The sequence below is a fragment of the Podarcis vaucheri genome (genome assembly GCF_965113315.1).
Source record: "Podarcis vaucheri genome assembly, chromosome: 8".
NCBI classification, from domain to species: domain Eukaryota; kingdom Metazoa; phylum Chordata; class Lepidosauria; order Squamata; family Lacertidae; genus Podarcis; species Podarcis vaucheri.
In genome coordinates, this window is record NC_138766.1 from 39,344,228 (window position 1) to 39,368,544 (window position 24,317).

Sequence of the window (24,317 nt, forward strand, 5' to 3'; positions counted from 1 at the left end):
GCACAAATCATCCTGTAAAACAAATGAGTTGAGAGCACTAAGTTACGTGCTCTATACAGTACAGTGGTACCTCGGGTTACATACGCTTCAGGTTACATATGCTTCAGGTTACAGACTCCGCTAACCCAGAAATAGTGCTTCAGGTTAAGAACTTTGCTTCAGGATGAGAACAGAAATCGTCCTCCAGCAGCACGGCGGCAGCAGGAGGCCTCATTAGCTAAAGTGGTGCTTCAGGTTAAGAACAGTTTCAGGTTAAGTACGGACCTCCGGAACGAATTAAGTACTTAACCCAAGGTAACACTGTACTCTCTTTCCCAAGCTGGAAAAAAAAGCACCACAGATCCCACCACCCACCCCAAATTTAAAGCAGAAAGAAGAACAAATGGACATAGAGCACAAAACCACTTTATGGAATAGAGTGAGTAGGAAGATCTGTTTCAAAACATCTTGTAAGATTCCATTAAAATTAGGCTGCTTCAGAATGCAGACAACTGAAGGCAAGATTATGCTTCATAAGAACTGTCCTAGTACAGTTAAAGAAAGCACAAGCTGCAGTGCGTTCATTACTTATACCCACACCAGAAACAGCACTTGGGTAAAACTGCTGGTTGCCCCGAGAACAGGGATCAGCAAACTTTTTCAGCAGGGGGCCGACCCACTGCCCCTCAGACCTTGGGGGGGGGCAGGACTATATTTTGAAGAGAGAAAAAAAGAACGAATTCCTATGCCCCACAAATAACCCAGAGGTGCATTTTAAATAAAAGCACACATTCTACTCATGTAAAAACACTAGGCAGGCCCCACAAATAACCCAGAGGTGCATTTTAAATAAAAGGACACACTCTATTCATGTAAAAACACGCTGATTCCTGGACTGTCCGCAGGCCAGATTTAGAAGGCGATTGGGCCGGATCTGGCCCCGGGCCATAGTTTGCCTACACATGCCCTGGGACTATAGCCTGGAAAGGAAGCTAAAGAGCACCAGGAACATGAACACCCACACCTTCCCAGAATTTTTTTTACAAAAAAAATGGGTTAGGGTGAACCAATACAGCATTAAAAAAACAACAACAAACAAACAAACCCTCCTTTACCTAACTCCTGTATATCCACAACCCTGATCAGGGACACATTGCAAAGCATTCCTTTAGACTGCAAATCATTATAGCAAGATATGCAATCAATTTTAATCATCTTTATTTGGCAATAAGTTGCATTGATTTCAAAAGGATTCATTTCAAAATAAAATATGAATGGAATTGTAGCCTCAGTTATCAAAAACACCATTCACACTTAAAAAACCCCAACACCCTATGTGCCTTCAATATTTTCTCAAAAAGAAAAAGTTTGGCATACGTTTTCGTTTCCCTCATTGCCTGCCATCACCACGAAACTACTCAGCACCGACATTAAAAGAGCAGCATCAGTTACTGGACCGTGCATGACTGACACAGCAAGATTTAATCACAACTCATTTTTCTAATCCAGCATTTGGCTCATCAGTGGTGTCCACGGGCATTTACAGTGATAGCTGTCAAACTGCCTTACACATTTGGCATAAGCTAAGACTGATGACGACGAAAGTGAAGTATCTACCAGTTCAGAGACTCAGCTCAGATTTACAGAAGTCACTAGTAAAACACCCATTGACTTGATGGCACAAGGTCAAAGCCCTGATGAGAAGGTAATCAAAGGTAATCAAAGTGAGGCAATCAGAACACAGAAGGAGACACAAGAATTCATTCACTTTGTGTACTGTATTCTTTTATGTATTCTTGTCAGTGTAGCAGAAGTAGATAGAATACATGGCACAAGCTTTTAAAAAATGAGGAAACAGTTTCTTGTGCTGTCTCAGACACTGTTCCCATCTTGTCACTTCTTTGAAGCTGTGTTGTATGACCATCAGATCAGGGCACACACCATTCATTTTGCATAATGGTACTCAGTGGACAAAGCTTCCATTGAGAACCTTGTACTTATGGTTTGTTACAGCAGAAGAGCATTTCTATTTATTTTGTCTCCATACTTCCACTGGCTTATCACTCAGTCCCCATCATGTACCGTATTTTTTGCCCCAAAGAGCGCACCGCCCCATAGGATGCACCTAGGTTTTTTTGGGGGGGAATAAAGGGGGAAAATTATTTTACCCCCCCAGGCACAGGGCTGGCGCGGGGGAAGCCCGAGCTTCCCCTGACCCCAGCCCCAAGAACAGCCTGCTATCCGCAAGCCTAGGGAGCCCGGTGGGAAGTCGCGCCAGTCTCCCCAGGCTTGCGGAGAGCTGCGCAAAGCCCGGGCATGCTCTTCAGCATGCCCCAGGCTTCGGAATGCAGGCAGCTCTGCGCAACCCTCGGGAGACTGGCGCGAAGTCATGCCAGTCTCCCGAGGGTTGGGCAGAGCTTCCTGAAGCCTGGAGAGCGAGAGGGGTCGGTGCACAGTGATATCAGTGCTTCAGTGATAGCCGGCATTCGCCCCATAGGACGCACACACATTTCCCCTTCATTTTTGGAGGGGGGAAAGTGCATCCCCCCTCCAAAAATGAAAAATATGGTAGGGCGAAAAATACGGTAGTTGTAATGTCCAGGTGCCTTAGAGACTAAACCTACTGCCCATGTGGCGTAGAGATGGAGTCTCTGCCCTAATGGAATATGGATAGTCTTGTCCAGACCACAAAAATGATATCAGAATGGAAAGACAGAACCAGTATGAGGAGGCTGCATTTCTAACTGCTCCTTTCTATCTCTCAAATAATTTCCCAATGTAGAAGAAGAAGAGTTTGGATTTGGATTTGATATCCCGCCTTTCACTCCCTTTAAGGAGTCTCAAAGCGGCTAACATTCTCCTTTCCTTTCCTCCCCCACAACAAACACTCTGTGAGGTGAGTGGGGCTGAGAGACTTCAAAGAAGTGTGACCAGCCCAAGGTCACCCAGCAGCTGCATGTGGAGGAGCCGAGACACGAACCCAGTTCACCAGATTACGAGACTACCGCTCTTAACCACTACACCACACTGGCTCTCTGTCTTCTTCCCAAGCCATTCTCCCAAGATGAAAAAACAAACAAAACAAAAAAACCCAACTCTATTGTGTTTGAATTAACCTATAGAACTACAGAAATGGTGATAGCTTAGAGTGTTAGACTAGGACTTGGGGGATCATCTCTCAGCTTAACCTGGCTCATGGGTCTCTTGTGAGGAAAGGATGGAGAAAACTATGTATACCAGCTTGAGTTCCTTGGACAAAAAGCAGGATTAAAATTGTGCAAGTAAATAAATACTTAACAACCCAAACCTTGCAAAATACATTTCTGGCCTGTTTATGCAAAGACACCAAGCTAAATAAAGAATGAGCACCTAAATCGTCTGTAGCCTTTACCTGTATTGACATGGGGGGTGTATCTTTTGACACCACCAGCACGTGCCCTTCTTCAGGCACAGCAAGCATTTTCTGTCCCTTAGAAAGTCCAGAATAGCAATAAAACGCACATAATGAAGAACACTCACCTGAAGGGTTATCCATAAACAAATATATAATCACCTATGGCAGTGACCACCAACAAATTCATATTTCATCTTTACAGATAACAAATACTTATGATTACCCAATACATATGTACATATGGATGTGTAATTATATATTGATTAGTTTAGCTTTTAGCATAACATATGAATGTATTGAATTTCTCCAGAGTAAGAGATAATATTTTTAAAAAATTATACCAATAGACCATCAGCATTATGAGTGGATTTATTTTCCCCAGCAGTGCTAAAGATATGCAAAATTTTCATTTTTTTCAGAGTTGCCTAGCAAATGATTAACACCACCTCTGCTCATTATCTTGCTTAACAAAACTTCTCTAAAAACAAATAAATCAAAAATGCCTCCAACGTTCCTGAATAAATAAATTACAGACCTGTTCCATGGCAGCAATGATATTTTAAAAAGCTTGTGCAAGCTCATTGTACAATTTTATTACAAAACTGCAATTTATAACAAAAGTGTCCGCTTCTTCATTTTCTCCTCTACACATTTTAGTAGCTGGAGCAGTTATGGAAGCTCTAAAAAGCAACCTATCAAAAGATGTTAACTCTCTGTCCCAATAAGTTGCAGTCATTGCTAATTAGGAGCTGGTTTGCACTATAAATATGGCTCTGTGAGCCAGAGCTTCTCTTCTTCCCGTTCCTGTGCCAAAGTTCCTAATGAAACATACAGGATGAAGACAGTCAATAGTAACAATCATTGTTTGACTGGAGACTGAATTAAGGAAAGTTTCTGCTCTGCAATGAGTAGCGAAGAAAAGGTACTATGTAGCAAAACTAACTTATTCTACCAATTTCAACAACCACCACAAATCATTTTAACAGATAGGACTTATTTGTAAGTATGCATATTTATTAATGAGTGGTACAGCTGAATGTGTAGTCTTGCACATATCTCAATTGATTTGTTTCATTCAACTTTAAAAAACAAAAACAAAAACTGTAACAAGTTCGGCAGTTCCAATATTTTACTCTAGTCTTGCAACAACATTGTTGCCTTAAATGCTGAGTTTGTTTGAGAGAATCTAGGTTCAAATATCCATTCAGCTATGAAGCTTACTGGATAACCTTTGGTCAATTTCCCTCTGCTTGACTTACATCATCGGACCACTGGGAATCAAAATTCTGCTAATCAAGCTGGAATACATACAAGTAAAGATAAGGGACAGTCATTATCACTTACAAAATGCATTATTTTGATGTTTATTACCATGATCCTAAACCTTTATGTCGACCTACTGATTTATACAATGGAACTAAATTGTTAGTATAAGACTGTGTTGTTCAATGACTTTAAGTATTAATAAGCTGTAGCCTACCTACCTACTTAAATTGGGACATTAAAATATTGAACAACAACAGCAGCAACAACAACGGCAGCTACTTTAACCTACATATATTCAGTGTCTTAAGATGGAGATGGTGGACTAAAATAAAATAATTCTGTGTAATAAACAGCCTATAGTGCTTGTTGGATAATAAACACAGCCCAGGAAGAATGTCAACATACACACACGAAGAAAAGCACTGAGAAGCAATTTTACTGTTTTACCCCAACAAGCTTAACATGCACATCCCAATAAAATCAAACCATTGTCTCTTGCCAACTCCCAACAGATTTTTCATAGCATTGGGGAAAAAATACCCACACACAAATTAAGGTGACTGAAATATGCTTTCAGCTAACAGAATAATATGGTAGCTATTCATCACCTGAAGTCATAAAACACTAGGTCTTGTCCTTAGCATATTCTAATGAAGCCTATCATGCAAATGAGAGTGACCTTTACTGTGCATTCTGCAAGTTCACATTTATGCAAGGAGTATATATAGTTTGCCAATACAAACTAGCCAAAGACTGCATAATTACAGTAATCAATTAGTAGTTAGTGTCTCTCTGCTCATTTGCGGCTAATGTCAACTAAGCCATTTCGCAGAGAGCCACCCCTGACAGAGTATCATTTTTTGGTGCTGTTGGTAGTGGTTCTGCAAAAGGAAAACAAGGTGCAAGCCAAACTTTTTTAGATGGGCGGCATAGTGGCCTCCTGCACACAGTCATTCTTCAAGGTTCAACAGGAAAAGGCTTCCATTTTGTGATACAATCTCCCGGATAAAAGTTACGTCTCCTTGAAGTGGCATTAAAGCTTTGTGCCTGCAAATTTCAACATTAATATTTAAATATTTAAATGAGGGACACTCTGCTGTGCAGTGGTTCAGAGCAAGTATGGAAGACATGGTAGAACGTGGGTCCTCCTTTCAACAGCTGAGTAAGCAGGCCATAGCCTTTGCTCAGCAACAGTCTATTTTGTGGACAGTTATAGATAGGAAACATTACTGGAGCTAGTAATTAAAGTAAAAACTAATACTATCACAGAGATGGGGAATTCTGTACAGAAACGCCATTTATCATGGCTTACCATTCCACACAACTGAAATGAATTATCTTCTTAGCACATATCTATTTTACGATCCTATAGTTGCCAAGCTGAAATGAGGGGCCACTTGCTGGTTTTAATTTCACAATCAATTATTTATAAGGCAACTGTATAATAGGTGCTCACAAATATTACTTACATGTAATCTGTGAGCAGATCAAGAAAAAAAACCCTGTAAATCTGCATTAGTCAGAAAAGGCTAGTATGTTGACTGGGGAAACCTCCTATATATAGAAAGGCAGTAGTGAAACAATTGCTGGTATAGTGCAGTGTTGTAACTTATGTGATTTATGTGGTATACTTGGACTTTTTCTTTGCCCAAGCTTTTCCTGAACCACGCCTTATTTGCCTGTCCATTGTCACTTAATTTGACCCTGCTACTCACTGATCAATTTTTGATCTCCTTTGATTAGAATTGTTGAGGTATTGTGCTTACCGTCTCAGGAAAACTTGCTGAAAGTCATTCCTGACAGGGTAAGCAGAAGAACTCATCATCAGATGTGGCACTTAAGGGAAATTGTCACTATGTGACCAAACTCATAGGATCCTCTGTAGGATAAACAAAGCACATCTGATTCACCTTTCCTCTCTTTCCTATGAAGGTTACAAAATGCCATTCAAATAGGAATGGGCAAATTCTTGAAGAATGTGTCCACATTTCCTACCCATTATAGCTAAATGGGGATTCCTAGTTCAGAAGTGGCATTCTGCAGAAGAGGAAAAAAACATGGAGGACTATTGTCTTTGTGCCCAGAAATATTGGGCTGACCACCACTTAAAACAAAAAGCAGGGTTATATGATCCCGTGTTCCAATCCAGCAGGATTCTTTTACGCTCTTGTGGTAAAGGATAGCCCAGTCAGAATGGGCCAACACAGAAAGCGAGCCATGGAGTTCTATGTGGTTCACAGCTACCCCAAGCCATAGGATTTAGAATGCATATCTAAAGAATTTCTCAAGGAAAGGAAACAAAAAGTTCAGGGCAACACAGTAATACTTAGCAAAGCAATAACCACCTTGTAATCTGTGCATAAGTGATTGCAAACCATCAAACTAATAGCCATTTTCAATCTAAGATTGTGGAAATACTCCAGATTTTTCTGGCCACAGCAACTTGAAGGTTCAGAACCAAGGCAAAGGTTCATGTTTGCGCAAGCAGAACAAAGTGAGGTGAAGTAGGACAAAGCCGGGCCAGCCAAATATATCAGGCACCTTGAACAACTCTGTGCAGGGCTCAGGCACAGTACTTTGCAGTATAGATGGAGAGCAGGTCTGGGATTTCCTTACTTATAGATAATACCTGTGTGTACATATTGTGAAAGCAAGAGGTGTATTCTCATTGCTCTTGTGATTTGATTCAAAGCTCTGCTCTTAAAATAACAGCATAGCATAGAGATTAGAATAACTCTGAGGGGAAACTCCTACTACAGTAGTACCTCGGGTTAAGTACTTAATTTGTTCTGGAGGTCCGTACTTAACCTGAAACTGTTCTTAACCTGAAGCACCACTTTAGCTAATGGGGCCTCCTGCTGCTGCTGCGCCGCGAGAGCACGATTTCTGTTCTCATCCTGAAGCAAAGTTCTTAACCTGAAGCATTATTTCTGGGTTAGTGGAGTCTGTAACCTGAAGCGTATGTAACCTGAAGCGTATGTAACCTGAGGTACCACTGTATGCTGTTGACGCAATTTGCACGTTTGTGACAGGAGTAAAAGATACTGGCAATAAGGCATGTGAAATTCTCTACCTGGTTTCCCCATAGCCAACTGCGTTCGGCCACTGAAACACAGAAGTTCAAGAGCAATGATAACAACAGGTTTAGTTTCACTTTAAAAGACCATGGTTGGGATTCAACTAAATTGCTGGGTGCACTGTTAAAGGTTCACTCATGTAACAGGACTCCCCCCCCCCACACACACACTCCACAAATCTGCTCTGGAGGGTTGGGGAACCCTCAGTACAGATTTAGAGGGTACATCAGGGGAAGAAGAGGTGGGGAGTCCCAATGTGCAAGCACATTTCATTTACCTCATGGATACCCCACTTAGCGCTATGTTCAATTCCACCCAGTATGCTCAAAATATTTTCCTAAAAGAACTACAAATAACCTTGCAAGAAGTAGGCTACAGCAATATATACTTTCTCAGCTCTTTTTCCTAGGCTACAGCACCCACAGCTGTAAAGACTTGCCTACCAAGTCAGGTATCCGTCCAATTCTTACATTTGTATCCCGCCCTTCCGCCTATTAAAAATATATTTATCAGACGATAGGACACTTGAAAGGTTAAAAAAAAACTTTTTAAAAAACATTGTTTCCATGGTGATATTCAGGGGGGGAAAGAGCAATCAAGCAGCAATAAGCAGAGTGACATTGAAGATTTATTGGTTTACTTCTGCATAGTGCTGGAACCAGTCACCTCACGCAGCGTCAAACACGTACAACTTGTCGATACTGACACAGAGCCAAACAGCAGGAGGATAGCTCTTTTCGCTCTTGTCAAGCTTTGCGCTGATGGGGACCTCTGACAGTTACTGAGAGGGGACAACAGGGAACAAGATGAGCAAAGAGGGGGGGAAATAACCAACCTCTTTGAAAGGCCTAAGGCTCCTGGCAGATTACGTCAAAAGAAGCAGTGGGCAAGGCCTTGTGGAGCAGTCATCTGACTCACATCAAAGAAAAGGCTAACATGAAATGCTTCAGAAAGCAGAAGACTAACTGATCATTGCTGATATACCACAGGATGATGCCTTTATGATAAACATTGGCGACAACTTGTGACCAGACTGCTGTTACAACACTAATTGTCCATGAAAGCTGACCTGCAGCAAAGCAGCAGAGTTCAGTTTCGATAGGCCTGGCTCAAGAGTACAAACATGATTGCACACGACAGAAGACATCCACGCATCAAAAATCTCTGAAAAAGTCTGACATGACTTTACACACTGAGAGAGAGAAAGAGAAAGGGGGGGGAGAGAGGGAGAGAGAGAGAGAGAAGGAAGGAAAGAAGGCGCACAAGGCTTAACAGCATATTGCTCAGGAAAATGTGAAGCTAACATTTCATTAAAAATCTTCCAAAGGTAAAACAAACAGGATGCAAACTATAAGTCAAATACATAAGTGTTTGCTGTTGTGTTTTTAAAGCGCATGTGTGAAGATTATTTACATATACATAGAAAACATTCATTCCTCACTGCTGCTGAAAATCCTCCCCTGCTCTCCAATCTGAGGATTCTCAGAGTGTGTGGTCTCAAATCTCTTCATTCAAGCACATGTGTGGTTTGGCTTACTTTCAGGTGACTGCTTCATGTCCTGGATTTTAAGGCGCTATTAAAATGCCAAGTTTTCAGTTTTTCAAGTAATTACGGTGTCTTGGACTAGGTGCATAAGACAATGCACCAGCTTTTTATTTAACACTAGACATGCCAAATGCCCCATGTTTTTACATTAAAATGATAGGTTTTTACCGCCAAAGTGAAACACAGCACCCCTTCCCTTTTCCTCTTTGAGTTGTGACTGCAGACTATTGCCCCACTCTTCCCCTCCCCATCTTTCTTGGCTCCAGTATCCAGAGGTGAGCAGGGCAGAACAGACTGAGCAAATTGGGTGAAAAGAATAAGTTCAATGCCTCCTCTTCTTGCCCCACTTTTCTTGGGCGAGGGGGAAATAGACGCATCACTGCTGGCGTTACCTATTCATGGGATAGGTATGTGAGCAAACATGACTGCTCAATTGTGCATGGCATAGTCCGGGGCAAAAGGATCTTTATTAAATAGAGAGAAGTTGAATAAATACAATGGCTTTCTTTTTTATTTTGTTTGCTAGCTTAGGTACAACAGGGTCCTTCCAGAAGACACAAGGAGGACTCGCATACCCTTGAGGTCATTTTACAAGACTCGCAGACCTGTGACATCTCAGGCATTACATATGAACATGAATATTTGCATTTGTAAACAAAAAATACATTTGTACATACACATTTGCACATCAACAAAAAATATAGATATGTATGTAAGGCCTACAGAAATTAGACTTGAGCAAATCCCACTGAAAATCAGCGAGATTTAAGGACCAAATGTATTCTGATTTCAATAGATTCTAAGGTTTCATGTGCCTACCCGCCATCAAAAAACAAATGAAGCCTGAGCTAATTTTAAAAAGGTATGTAATACAAATTTCTCCATTTTTACTTAACCCAGTATCTGACATGTATTTTGAGATGCTGAGGCTAAACAGATATTATTTAGCAATCCTTCTCTCAATGCATTCTTATAACTATTTTGTTTTCAAAAAGAAAAGAATAATAAACAAAGCCAAATTTACACTATAGTGTAATGTAAAGACTGGTAAATTTGTAAGGTTCTGTAAAGACTGGTGTATGACATAATTAAATAGAAGAATGTCCCAAATGGAAATAAATTAGATTTCTGGTCATATGCTGTCAAAGTGATTTAATATTGGGACATATTTTAAATTTTTAGGAGTGACTAATTCAGAAATGGAGGTATGAGCATATATTACATTATAATTTACCATTATTGTGACATTTCAGTTCTTAATAAGCTAGAAGTAGTATATAAAGCTTTCTCTGCTGCATTAATTTAAACTGCATTAAATTATTCTGAATTTTTTTTATTCTATCTCCTTAGATAGAGTGAGGCCAAAAGTAAACATTTGGAACACTCATTTTCTAATTCTCAAACTTTATAAAGTATAAAAATGAACTGCAAATTTATTGTAAAATTGTTGAATAAACATTGAACCATTTCAGTATCTATACTGATATAAATTGTAGAAGGCTTAAAATTAGAATAAATTGAATTTGGTAAATATTCAATGCAATTAATAATTATGCACTTCATTTTTTAAACAGATTATAAGTCAAAAAAAGGGATTTGCAACAAAACATGGTGGTGTAGCGTGTTCCTGTTCACTGTTTCAGACAGACAGTCACACCTTCTTCCACACTATCCCTTGCAACACACGGAAACTGCCAGCTATCTACCAATAGCTATTGAACACACACAGTCCTCCTTGAGCTGCTTTTTGAGTTCCACCACCCCTTCTGCAAAAGCACTCACACCAGAACATTGGAAACGGAGGGAATGATGAGAGCAAAAAACAGAAACTACACACCCACAAAAATATATCTTTAAAATTGTTTTAAAAGCAGTGTGTACTAATAAGCAAGAGTAAAGAAGTATACACTGGAATCACGATAATGTATCTGACCTTCCACACAAGAAAAAAGGCTGTTATCCCAATAGCATGCACACTCATACGTGTGCAGCAGAATCAACACATTTTTCAAAAACTTCTCCTCAATGAAAAATGGAGATATAACAGGGATAGTGGCTGACCAAGGGCAGCTAACAAAAAAATTAGGGACTGCCTTTGATAAATATAGAGTTTAACTTTGAGCATATGGAAAACTGAGAACAGAATATTTGTTTTTAAGAATTATTGTTTATTGGGTTCATACAAAACATTTCTATACCACCTAGGATATAAGAGGATCCCAACAGAAATGGGTGAGGGAATTGCTGGTTTTCACTTATTTGTCCCAGGCCCAGAAGAGAAATCGAATCAGAAAATATTATTGGTATTCGCTGTCGCTGTTGTTTTCAGTCCACAAATAATACATAATTGATGACATTTCCTACCACTCCACATTTGCCTAGTGTTATCTTCGCACTGAAATTAATGGTGAGGAATAACGTAAATAATTCTCATTGTCAATCTATTTATATACCGTTTTTTCAAAATCTGTGCTTATAGCAGCTAACACAAAACTAATGTGATTATGTGAAATTCCACCACAGCAGACAGTGAAACTAATCATGCAGTTTTTGTCTGAAGCCAAACTGTAGCCAAACAGAAACATCACTGCATGCATCTAAAACCACTTTGCAGACTGTGTTGCTCATAGACACACTGGGAAGAAAGCATTCTTCTCTTCTTTTTCCTCTTCTTCTTCTTCTTGCTGTACAAAGAAATAGTAATAAGCAGGGCTCTTAGGTGGGAGCCACTGCCTTTATAGGAGATTAGGGGAAGCATTCATGGTGAGTTCTGGCACTTCTTTTTCTAGGAAAACAACACTGCTAATAACTTATCATACACCTGAAGGCCTATGAGTGAGTCCCACTGAAATCAGTGGGCTTTACTTTTGAGCAGGCATGAAGAGGATTGCAATGTCAGTGCACCTTCATTATCAAGAGTTGCAAGTGTTCATTTAAACCTCCCTTTCCTTCCGAATACATCCATGTTGGGAAAACTTTTGACACAATACATCATTGCTTCTCTAATCCTAAAGGGCATTTGTGGAATGGGCAGACAGAGGAACCCATTTATAATGGCTTAACGGACTAATAATTTTAGTCAAAGGTCAAAGTTGGCAATGGTCTCTGAAGAATAGTACAGCAGGAAGATCAAAGTAATAGTTAAAAATCATTACATATAATCAATGCCGAGCAAGCACACCATTAAAGGGCAAGGCAAAGAAACAGTCATTACCGACAAGAAAACAGAAAGTGGCAGCCAAGAGGACCTTAGGTAAGAAACCTTGTAGCCCAAAGATACAAGGGGGATGCTAGTCTAATCAAGCTGAATATGCTCATTTAATCACTTCACACATCAAGATCTAGTGTGAATACAGTGTTAATAAGTATAATATATTGTGCTATAGGGTTACTACACATTAATCACAAGCCTAGTAAAAATATGCATTTTGAAAAAGGCAAAATTAAGAATGAAACTAAGATACCAATAACACACTCCACAGATAGTATTACACACACAACTTAAGGAGGCGCAACATCTCCAAAGATGACCAATGAATGTAACCTCATCTTTATCACTTGAAAAATAGATAGATGTGCTCTAGACTCCGGAAAACATCTAGTTATAAAACTGGTCTCTCTCTCTCTCTCTCTCTCTCTCTCTCTCTCGTTTGGATCTTCAGAAGGTGCTTCCTTATTAGCCCATGTGGAATGCTATCAGACCCCCTATCACAATTGTGTGACAGATTACTTTTCATCCCTAACATTATGTGGAGTTGTAAATTGTCCTCAGCTTACACTCAGGAATTCAGTCATAGAATCATATAGCAAGGGAGCAATTTTATTTATTTATTTTAGCATTCATACCCCACCATTCTAACAAATATTCAAGGCAGTTTAAAAGAAAACCAATTGTGGTTATAAATAATAATAATAATAATAATAATAATAATAATAATAATAATAATAATAATACCTAGAAATGGAATAGTAACTTGTTGGTTCCTTGAGACAAAATGAAAGTGAAAGATCATCACAAAAAACAGAATATTTTCTACATAGGAAGATGGTTTCTTTACTGGTACACCAGCAATCCTGTTTTGCTGTTCTTGGAGTGCTCAATTTCAAATTCTCCTTCCACGTTTTTTATATTAACTCTGATTCTTTGCCTGTTTCCCATTTCACATTCCCAGACATAAAATTGCTCAAAATTAGCTCCTATTTGTAAGTAATAACAATAAACTAGAACAGGGATATTTGTTCTCTACGTGTGTGTGTGTGTGTGTGTGTGTGTAGATATATATATGATCCCCCTGGGAAAAGGTCTTTGGTATGCATTCAGAAAAACATTTTGTCTAGGCAAGGAGATAACCAGAGATTCTGACCCATTGCTAGCATACTTTATTGCTACAGTTTTCAGCTGGGGGAACATAGAACAAACCAATACTAAACTGTTACTAGGGTCTGAATAGATCATTCATGTGAGGAATCTAGGAAGCTAAAGTAGCCAGGAGAGACAAAAGGCACTGAAGCTGTTACAACCAGGGTTAGCAACGGCTTTGAGAAAGACAGGGGAAAGTACCTTTTTGGGGTGGGTGGAGAATCTCCACCAAAAAGGCTGGTTTCATCTTGAAAATCAACCTGGGAGAATATATGACATCTTAGTGCAAGTCTGTACTGGTTCTTAGACATCTGTCAAGTTGCTTCTCAGATAAAATATCTGCCAGGTTCCTTCTGAGATAAATTGGAACCACGTGTTGGGGTGTGTGTGTGTAGAATATTATTTTGGAAGCAGTCATAATCTCCACCAATGGCCTTGGATCACCTAAATGATGTGGCAATAACTCCAGATTCCAGAAATGTTCTCCATAGTTAAGACCAAACAAGTTGCTCAACAAGTGACATTCAATTTTGGCCAAGGCCTGTTTGCACAAAGATGAATGTGGGCAGCCATTTATTAGATTAGCTTAGATTATTGTAGTGAACTAGAACACATGTAGCAAGGTGGTCATCTGTATGATCAGCTCACTTGAAGAGGAGAATACTAACACTCCCCTGTTTCCCAAGACTTCTGATCAAGCTGGATCGGTAGTAAATTTCTTCCCACAAAATGAAAGATGACGTGTATGACTGGTGATCCTTGTTATGCTCAGCATAACTTAGCACTTGACTAATATTTATCAGTATCCATCTTTGAAACATAAAAAACTATGGTGTCCACACATCAGCACAAACTAAAGTCAATTGACGCTCCAGTTGTGTGCAGGAGTCAGAGTGTATTTTAAAACAGAAGAAGAAATGGCATGGCTCACCTGCCTAACAGCATGTCATCTGGTTTGGAAGCCTACTCCTGGTGTCCAAGAATGATAGAAATGCACTCTGCACATTCTCAGATTACATTTATTTTTATTAATACCCACGTCTTAATGCAGTCCTATCCTTCTGAAGACATGTTTCATGACTGAGCCTGGTGCATTGGCGGAGGAAGAGGGGAACAGGTGGAGCACACTGCCCCCGGCAGTGCAATCCCAGCAGGGTGCCATCGCGGCTGTCCCCCGCCCGCGCTGGGCACCATGCCAACCCGCCCGCATTGGGCTCATGCCAACCACGCCTCCACCTGCTCTCCACCACACCCCCCCAGTGCCGGAGCATGAAGCTCCACCACTGGCCTGGTGATTCCTGGCACAGATTCAGCAGTCGTCTTAAGAGACCTTACACTTTCCCCATACAATTCCTGGCACCTGCTTAATCAAGTCTATTTTACCCGTAGAATATGGAGTGTTCGGGTTGAAGGGGTGGTCAATAGATGGGCAGGAAGAAAGTCTGAAAGCAGCAAGGAAAGGTTTGGTGGTGTCCCTTAGAAATGAGTTGTCCAGACTCATAGAGTATAGCAGATTTGGGAGCAAAGGCTGTAGAGCACAGGATTGACTTCCTGCAAAAAAAAAAAAAAAAGATTCTAGGGATGAGCAACAGCATGGGCAGGCAAACTAAGGCCCAGGGGCCGGATGCGGCCCAACTGCCTTCTCAATCCGGCCTGTAGATGGTCTGGTAATCAGCGTGTTTTTACATGAGTAGAATGTGTCCTTAAAATGCATCTCTGGGTTATTTGTGGGGCATAGGAATTCGTTCACCCCCCAATATATATATATATATATATATATATATATATATATATAGTCTGGCCCCTCACAAGGTCTGAGGGACAGTGGACCAGGCCCCTGCTGAAAAAGTTTGCTGACCCCTGAGCAACAGGCTTCCATATATTTGCTCACCAATCTCAAACACAGAGTTCCAGAGGTGGGCAAGGATTATTCCAGCAGTTCTGTATGATATCTGCCAGCCCCCCACTCCACCGCAGCTCTGATGTTGGGACGACAAAGGATTTGATTGGCTGTTAGTATTGCTGAGGCTCCTAGAGTGTCTTGGCTATGGAGCAGCCCCAAGAACCAGTGCCCTGCCTGTCTTTCCTGCAGGGAAGTCTGCTGACCATTTTCTTAGTCACTGTGTTTCGAAAGTGGCTGTAGCCCTCAGGCTGTATGGGGCCAAACTAGGACCTTTCAGACACTATTTCTGGCTTGGCCAGACAAAAACTGTAGACTTCTAGGCAGTGGAATTAGTGCCCTGACTCAAATGATCAGAAGTGACCCCCTCAAACCTGCAACCCTTATAGTATAAAGAACAGAAATTGCTTCCTGAAGTACATGGTTTTTAGCTCCAGTCCTGCAGTATGTGACATAAACAACTAGGATCTAGCTGATATTGCAGTGAATATGACATTTGTCATAAACTAATGACTTTTTTATTAAAAAAAAAAAGCAGGATCAGGACTTTTTCAGAGAAATGCAAATACTGAAATAGATGACATGGAATTTTTCTTCCCTATATTGTTTTGGTGGAATGCCACATAAGCAACCAATTCACTCCCTTCAGTTCCAAAGCATGCAGCTTAACCTTACGAAAAGACACTTCAAAACACTGCTTGATAGCTGAAGAGATTGCATTCCTTCTTCCAGGTGCTGCAAATTATCCAATAAACATAAACTGATTTCCATAAGAAATGCTAGCCTCGTCATACAACCTTTGTGTGTATTTTTAAAAGTCCTTGATTTTGAAATAGTTGAAAGTATTGTGTCAGAACAAAGTGAAAGAGGTATCATTAGCCTTCAAATCTGACAAATAAGAGAGACATAAACAAGTGTCAAAATAATTAAAATGGAATTGTTCACTTTTTAGAAGAAAAAAATGGATTGTACAAGAAATATTAAGCTAACAAAGCAAGAGCAAATATGAGAAAGAAAAAAATGACAGTTATCTGCAAAATTCATAAATGTGTCTTTTGTATAACTATAATGATCATATTTTATGCTGTCATTTTACATTTAATTGCTCACCCTGGTACTTTTCTTCATAGAAGCCATCAGTACCCCACAGAGCCAGATGCTGAATTGCAAAAAAACATACTGTGACCACAGACTTATAGGAAAGTAACTTTGCTGAGCTGTGGTGTATGACAAGTTAATTTTTGCAATTACACTTTCCCAAGAATAAATGAAACCGCAGGCCATTACTATTCTGTATCATTAAAAAGAGGAGGGGGGGAAGTCTCGATCATAATGCCCTCAAAATCAGTTTTCCATTATTTTGACATATGAAAGCAACTTTTCAAGCTGTTTTTCTGCAATATGACCTAGTAAAATAAGCACCACCTCGGCTGAAATGCATAAACATCTTGAGCTGTGAAAAGACAGGAAAAACTACAGTCTAGAGTTAATATGCAATGCCAAGCTATCACATGGCTAGGAAGAGATATGTTCAATGCTGTGTGAGAAGTATCTCACTCACAGCTATTTGCTCGACTACATTATATCCAATATAAAGTATTAAATAGATAAGGTTGTTCAGCTGTCATGCAGACTGGAACTATTCCCTGATCATTCATCTAGCCACAAGATGTAAAATGTACCAAAATCTAAACACCTGCAGTGTCCATCACTGTCAAATCCACTGGGCAATCAAACAGCAGGAGAGCACCTATCATTATGGAACATGGCCTGCACATCTTCTGTAGCTGTGCATACATCACATGAAATGAAACACTGAGCAATGTAGTTTAAAAACAACAACAACCATTAACACAACTTAGCACTATTTAGAGCATTTTCCCACATAAACTAGTGGAGGGAGGCTTTTCATTTACTTTACAGTTGGTTTCTCTTTCTGCTTCTAATAGAACAGTTTACCATACTAAAAACACATCTAAAAAAACTCATTGCCTTCTTCCCTTTCATGGAAGCCCAAAGGGCAAGGTTCACACATGCAACGAAGCACTAAATCCTGTCCACATGCTTCTGCTTTGGCAAATCTCAGTAGTGTTTCTGGCTGGTACATAACAATCCGGAAAGCTATTCCAAGGGGTGAATGAGGGGCTGCTGTTTCGCATGAAAAGCAGTCCAAAGGTTATAAATTCCATATACAAGCCAGTGTAGCTCAGCTGGTTAGAGTGTAGGGTTGATAATGCCAAGGTTGCAATTTGATTCCCATATGGGACAGCTGCATCCAACTCTACAATCCTGGTACCCTACAGCTGACAATCAGTGCACTGGATGGAGCAAGGTGGCTCAGGAAGTAATTTGCTGAATGACTTGAATGTGAAGATAGAAGATCAACCAGTGGGCTTTTTGATGAAGCATACAGAAGCTCCAAAGTAAATGGAATGTAAAGCTGGAGCTTTTTAAATAATTAGGAAGATCTTAGGAACTGTCAGAAACCAGGTATCCAGGCCATATGCTGCCCTCTACTAAGACAAGTGAATATACAAAAAACATGATTTTCCCTGCACCTCCCACTCAGCGCTCTTATATTATGCCAGGTAACAAATCACACAGAAATCTTAAATATGCAGGACTCCTTTAACTTCTCCATCAAAAACAAAGCTTGCTATTTTTGACAAGTATGTATTTGCATTTGTTGTAATTAGAGTAATAATAAAGAATCTGTTCACATAGCATTGCACATACTAATAACATTGAATAAAGTGGTCCAAGTTTAAAACTTGGTGACAATATTTAGATATTTAAATATCTAGAATACATATTGAAAACAACAGTACCCACTACCAATTGTTTGGAAATACTTGCCACATTTTTTCTTAGCTTGTTTTCAAACCTCAACAATATCCTTTGACACTGGGATAGTGATGCTGGATATCTGATTTGTTTTCTGAAACACAAATCTACAAAAAGATTCCTCTAATATATTATGCCTCACAATTGCTGCTAGAAAGTACGAGGAAGTTGTAGGGGGAATACCCATGATGCTTGTTATAAGACAGGAGTATTACAAAAACCAATTATATCTTTTCATTCTCTTTTGCTTAATTAAAGCAAAAAGCATCACTATCTTTCTCAGCAGTAATCATGTGGAAGCTGTATAGCACAGATACAGTAATTAACTTAACCTTATCACTTAACTGTATTGGGTCATTCAAGTGAGGCACAGTATCAAAGCTCAGAATCAATGCTGTAATGCTAACATCTGAAGTAGTTCAGAGATTGAATAATGCCATCTGTGAATGGACAGTCTTTGTTCCTGCTTAGCTATGCTGAATAAATGTTCCTGCTCATAACTTTAATATGTCAGCTTAACCATTTAATCATTGTATATTAATACATTATCAATATTGGGAACATGTAAGTACGAAATTACTTGTCAAAGGAATCAGATATTAGCGATTTTTGTGCATAACTGCAATACACTGGGGATTTTGTCTTAATTATACACCTACACAACAGAATGTGTGTGTGCGCACGTGCGTGTGTGCAAGCCCGCACTATGATTGGGTTTTAGAGTGGCAACCAATGCTACACAATTATTTTATATTTTTCTAAACCCTTTACAAATATTCAGCACGTTCACATTCTGTTTGGTATATCAGAGCAAAGACAGCCAGCCGTCTGCAAATCTAAACACACACACACACAAACTACTTCTCTCTCTCATTTCTGAATCATGAAGTATTTGTGGTGTACATTGGCACTCAAATCTTTAAAATATTTACATAGAATTATTGCAATGGCCCTTCTTCCCCAGTAACTATGTTTAAGATTGTAGCCTCGGTGTAATTAAACATTCTGCTCCGTTTCTATTGTTAATTGCTCTAGTTAATATGATGCTAAATATTGCAGAGGGCACAGCAGTCTTGATTTCAAATTATTTGCATTTATAGCCTAGGAGTTGTTTCCACCTTGTCATAAAATCCTTTTAGCTCATTTAATACTTTGGTGATATAATTAAAAAAAAAAAAAATCTCTTGCCAGAGACAGTATTCTGAGGTCCTTCACTTTCACCAAGTCAGACACTAAATCATAAGGGACGATAATCAGCAAATTCTCTCCGACAGGCCCTAAGCCTGCTGAGGTAATGCAGCTGACAAACTTTGATGCGCCATGCCCGTGCACATTATGTTCATGTAGTGTGTACATCTGGGCACCCTTTATGGCGATGCAGCAAACAGCCAATCATTTATTCCACTCTAATTAGCACACATGTAAATCCTCACCAATCAAGCCACTCACAGGGTTACTGTTGTGGCAGCCATACAGCAAAGCTGGCAGGACATGTGAAGAAAGTACAAGACGCAACTATTGGGTTTGATTTGAACCTGCCGTCACAGCACGGCAGGTCCCCCCAGTCCTGACTGTAACCAGCTCTCCCCTTCAAAAGCCATCACAGAAGTACAGCGGAAAAAGGTCATCAGGCAGACGCTGATTGGCCAAGATGCTTTGATTCTTTACAAGCTTTGGGAGTACACCTGAAGCGACAGCGCTCTCTTATCGCTAACAGCACAGTAGCTGTCGCAAGCAAAAGTCAAGCATAGCTTTCAAACATGCTGCACAGCATGGAATACATGTTAACTTAAAAGAAGCACTGTCCACTTCAGTACTGTAAACCTTTGCATTTTACTAGGAAATTCTCTACAAGACATCAGCATCTTTTTTAATCTTTTTTTTCTTACCAAACCGACATCGCCTGCAGAAAATCATCAGCCAGTACCTGCAAGCAAAGATTTTCAATGCAAGAAACCAGTTTCCTTTACAGGAAGCAATAGCATACTGCTCTTTTTTTCACAGTCTCATATCCACAGTATAATCACGTTAAGAATAGATATATTTTTAGAGTTCTTATTGCTCCTTTCCTGCATTTAATTAAAAAAAAAACATTTACAGAACAAAATCCCATTAATCATATTTGGAAGATTATTTTCCAAAAAATAAAGAACAATAAGACTATTATTGTCTTATAAATGTATTTCAGCGTTTGCACATTGAACACATCATAGCCTTTGAGAGCAGCAAAACATAATATTGCACTTTAGAACCAGACTGATAGACCTACATCTACAGGTGAATAGAAGGCTAGAAGAATGCATTCTCTGTGTTAGAAACTTTTTTTACTTCTGTTCTCATTAATCTTCCTTCACATGCAAGTAAACATGTTTGTGAACTGATTTGTTCTATCACATAAATTAATGAAGCAATTAGCTTCAAACGGTTTGGCACCGGTTCATATTTCAAAGGATTTTTGGATAAAGTAACCCTAAATTCAATTATTTCTATAAAATTAGATTTAAGATAAAAGCTCAAGAGATAGAAAGAAGGGTGGTCTGCCGCTACTTGGGAAAGACATAAAATTAAATCCAAAACAGAAGTCCCATTAGGCATAAATTTAGATTTTCAGTAGAATTTGAAGAGAGAGAAAATAATACCTAATTATTTTGATTATTGTGATAGAATACAAGAATATATTGAACCATCACCAAAAGTCAGCTCAAGCAAAAATATTTTGCAGCGATACAAAAGATGTTCTGGGTAGAATTCAGTTGGTATCCTTGAGTTCACAGAAGAACGTTTGATCAAGAAGAGGCAACCACTAATGGAAGGGGAAGGGGTTGTTTTTGCTGAAACCCCCCACCCCCTGGCCTACTGGCACATCTCCAGTCAACTCCAAGGAATTGGGAGATCCTACAGAACACAGTTGAAAGTAGCATGGGGGCTGCAAAAGGAAAGGGGAATTCACAAAACTGCTTCCCCTTATCTCTGATTGTTAGAAACCTCTACTGGTTCAACAGCCTTTCATTAATGCAAGACCATCTACTGAATTTTACCCTCAAACTTCAGGAAAAGTCATTTGTTTTGCATCTTAGAGAAGAATGCAGTCTCCTTTGTTTCTCTCTCCCCCCCCCTAAAACCGATAAGGGTTTTAACCCTTAACCCAAAGCCAGAGTACTGAATTCTACCTAGAAACCAAACAGGGATGCTAAAGCAGTGGTTTAAAGGGCTGACATCAAACCATGAAATGTTGGGGGGAGGGGAGGTTACATCCAGAATTAGGGAGACAGAAGGAGAAAATCAGTGGAATTAAGGGGACATCTTGTACAAGTGGAAGGGCCATTCTGCATGGAGCAAAAGGGAAAATATCATGGAAAGCAGAACTGCCTAGAAAGTTTCTCACAGAAGTAGCCAGCCACCTATTCCCGGCCTCTGTGACCCCTGTCAGAAATGACAGGAACCACTGGAAAGGGATGCAATAAACTCTGATCAGGTCTCACAAGCAACAGCAGCTCATGATCAGCAATATCAAAAGGATATCAAAAGGATCAATAGGGTGCCTGCTGCTATTGATCTCCAGGCACCTCATGATAACTAAGGTTATGTATGTGCAATGTCTAATGTCATGAATGGCAGCTAGACACGTGTCTAGCTTTCAGGGGACACGGAGCAACCACCCACACAACAACTCCCTGCCCCTGAACAGATAACCAGTTGCAGGGAGGGTCAATATTGAGGTTCAGTCCTTTGATCGGGGACTGAACAACCACACATTTGATCCTATGTGCCATTCTGTTCTTCCTCAGAGATGCAGGATGCTTCGCTAGTGTGGCCTACTAAATCTACGAAGAGTCTCAATCCAATTCACAAAGTTGCTCAAATACAAACACACCTTTAGCAGGTGACAGCAACAACAACAAAAAGGAATTCAGCAGCTGACATTAATTTAATAGGGGGGATCGGTGGAGAAGCTCTGCAGTCTGAAACTCTTAACGCAGCACTCAAGTTAGCATTCTACAAATGGGATGGAATAACAGCAATCTGGTCTCAGGGCCTGCCGTTCTTGAGAGTTTATTGCAAACTACAGCATATCGGGTGTTTTTAGGAGCTCATCATTGTTAACCTAAAAATTACACCGTAATAGTTTTGATTTAAAACCAGTAATTTTAATTAAAATGCAACTTGGAGGCATTCCTGAAAAAGCGAGGTGGGGGATCTGGAGGAAGAAATGTGGCTATCATCCACATCCCTGTTGCTCGTGTTCGTGTTGCTGTCTGCAGGTAACTCCTTGTGAGGGCCCTCAGTTGAATAGGAGGGCGAGAGGATGATATGACAACCCTTTCTTGTTTCTGATACCATATTGCATAGGTTGTTCCCAGGGGGGGGGGCAGTGCAAAGGCATTATAATCATCACCACTACAACCACCATCTTGGCCGTGAGTTCTGGAAGACCTTGCAGGCCTTTTTCCACATGGCCCGGGAGGGTGGGACCCTAACTGACTCCAGTTACAAAAGCTGAGGCTGCTGGAAAAAACAGAGACCATTCTTAGCTGTGAGACCTGTTCCTTTACCTGGCCTGGGAGAGTTGTGCACTGACTCAATGACGGTCTCATTCACTTTGGCCATAAAAGCTGAGGCTGCTGAACAGAATCTTGTGCTGGGGTATTGTTTAAGCAGGTTTGTTTGGAGGGTGGTTGTTGCTATTTCTGATATTAATCTTTTTGTATCTTTATTTTGGATGTTATGATTTATTTGCAAATTGTTTCAGTTTGATTGTGTACTTTCTGGTGTTTTATTTATTGTTTACTTTTGCTATATGGTTTATGGTTTGTTATATGGTTTATTTTTATGGTTTATTTTTAGCATGATCTGAGCATGGTTTGAACTTAGGAAAGGCGGCATAGAAATAACATGATTGATCGACTGACTGATTGGTTGATCGTATTTTCCCTACTTGTTTCCATGTTTTCTTGTTTTGTTCTCTGGTGAAAAGCCCAGCACTTAGGCATCATCATCACCACAAACGCATTCTTGCCTAATTGTTCCCAAGCTGCTGGGGGGTGGGGAAGTATTATCAACTTTATTATCATAGTTATAATTATTATCACATTTCTCCTGATTGTTTCCAAGCTTGGGGGTTTTTTTGGGGGGGGTCCATTTCAAAGGCATAATTATTAGCACCTTTTCCTCCTGCCTGGCCCACCGCAGGGATTTTTTCAAAGTTGCTTTCAGAGAGTGGAGCACAATACAAAGGCAGAAACATTATTATTATTTCCTCATACATCCCTAATTTTGACATAGTCACGTTTACTTAGGTGAACAAATAGGGCTCCCAAATCATAAATCCGAGCCAATGCATTCAACTTGAATCCAAACCAATGGATTTAAGCTACAAGAAAGCAGATTCTGAATAAATATCAGGAAGAACTTTCTGACAGTAAGCACTGTTGGACAGCAGAACAGACTCCCTCAGAAGGTGATGGACTCCCCTTCCTTGGAGGTTTTTAAGCAGAGGTTGGATGGCCATCTGTCACGGATGCTTTAACTGAGATTCCTGCATTGCAGGGGGCTGGGCTAGATGACCCTTGGGATCCTTCCAACACTACAATCCTCTGATTCTTATGAAATCCACCACAACTCACTGCTGGGGCAACATGCCTGAGAACATGCCACCTGACATCACTGCTGTTGTAACAACCCAAAGCAGGCTTCTTCGTTTTGGTAAGAGGCAAAGGGATCTTGCCATATAAAGAAGCTCCATTGATTATTCAGTAAAATGTGACATTCTTCTGCAAACCCATCACATTATTATTGGTCTATCACTGCTGTTTTCATGTTTTCTGGGTATCTTTGTTTTAATTTGCAAGAGAATTTTTTAAAAATTACACCTGCTAAAATTATTAGTGAAAAAATAGCTTGCTATTTAAGTAAAAGGATATGATTTCTTAGATACAATCATTTATTTTGCA

At 39.9% G+C, this 24,317-nt stretch overlaps 1 protein-coding gene across 1 annotated transcript in view; it reads right to left on the reverse strand.

Annotated features, from left to right (window-relative positions):
* ZNF407 (zinc finger protein 407) overlaps window positions 1-24,317 on the reverse strand; it is a 355,845-nt gene that overhangs the window by 237,036 nt on the left and 94,492 nt on the right. The gene's annotated exons all lie outside the window — the stretch shown is intronic.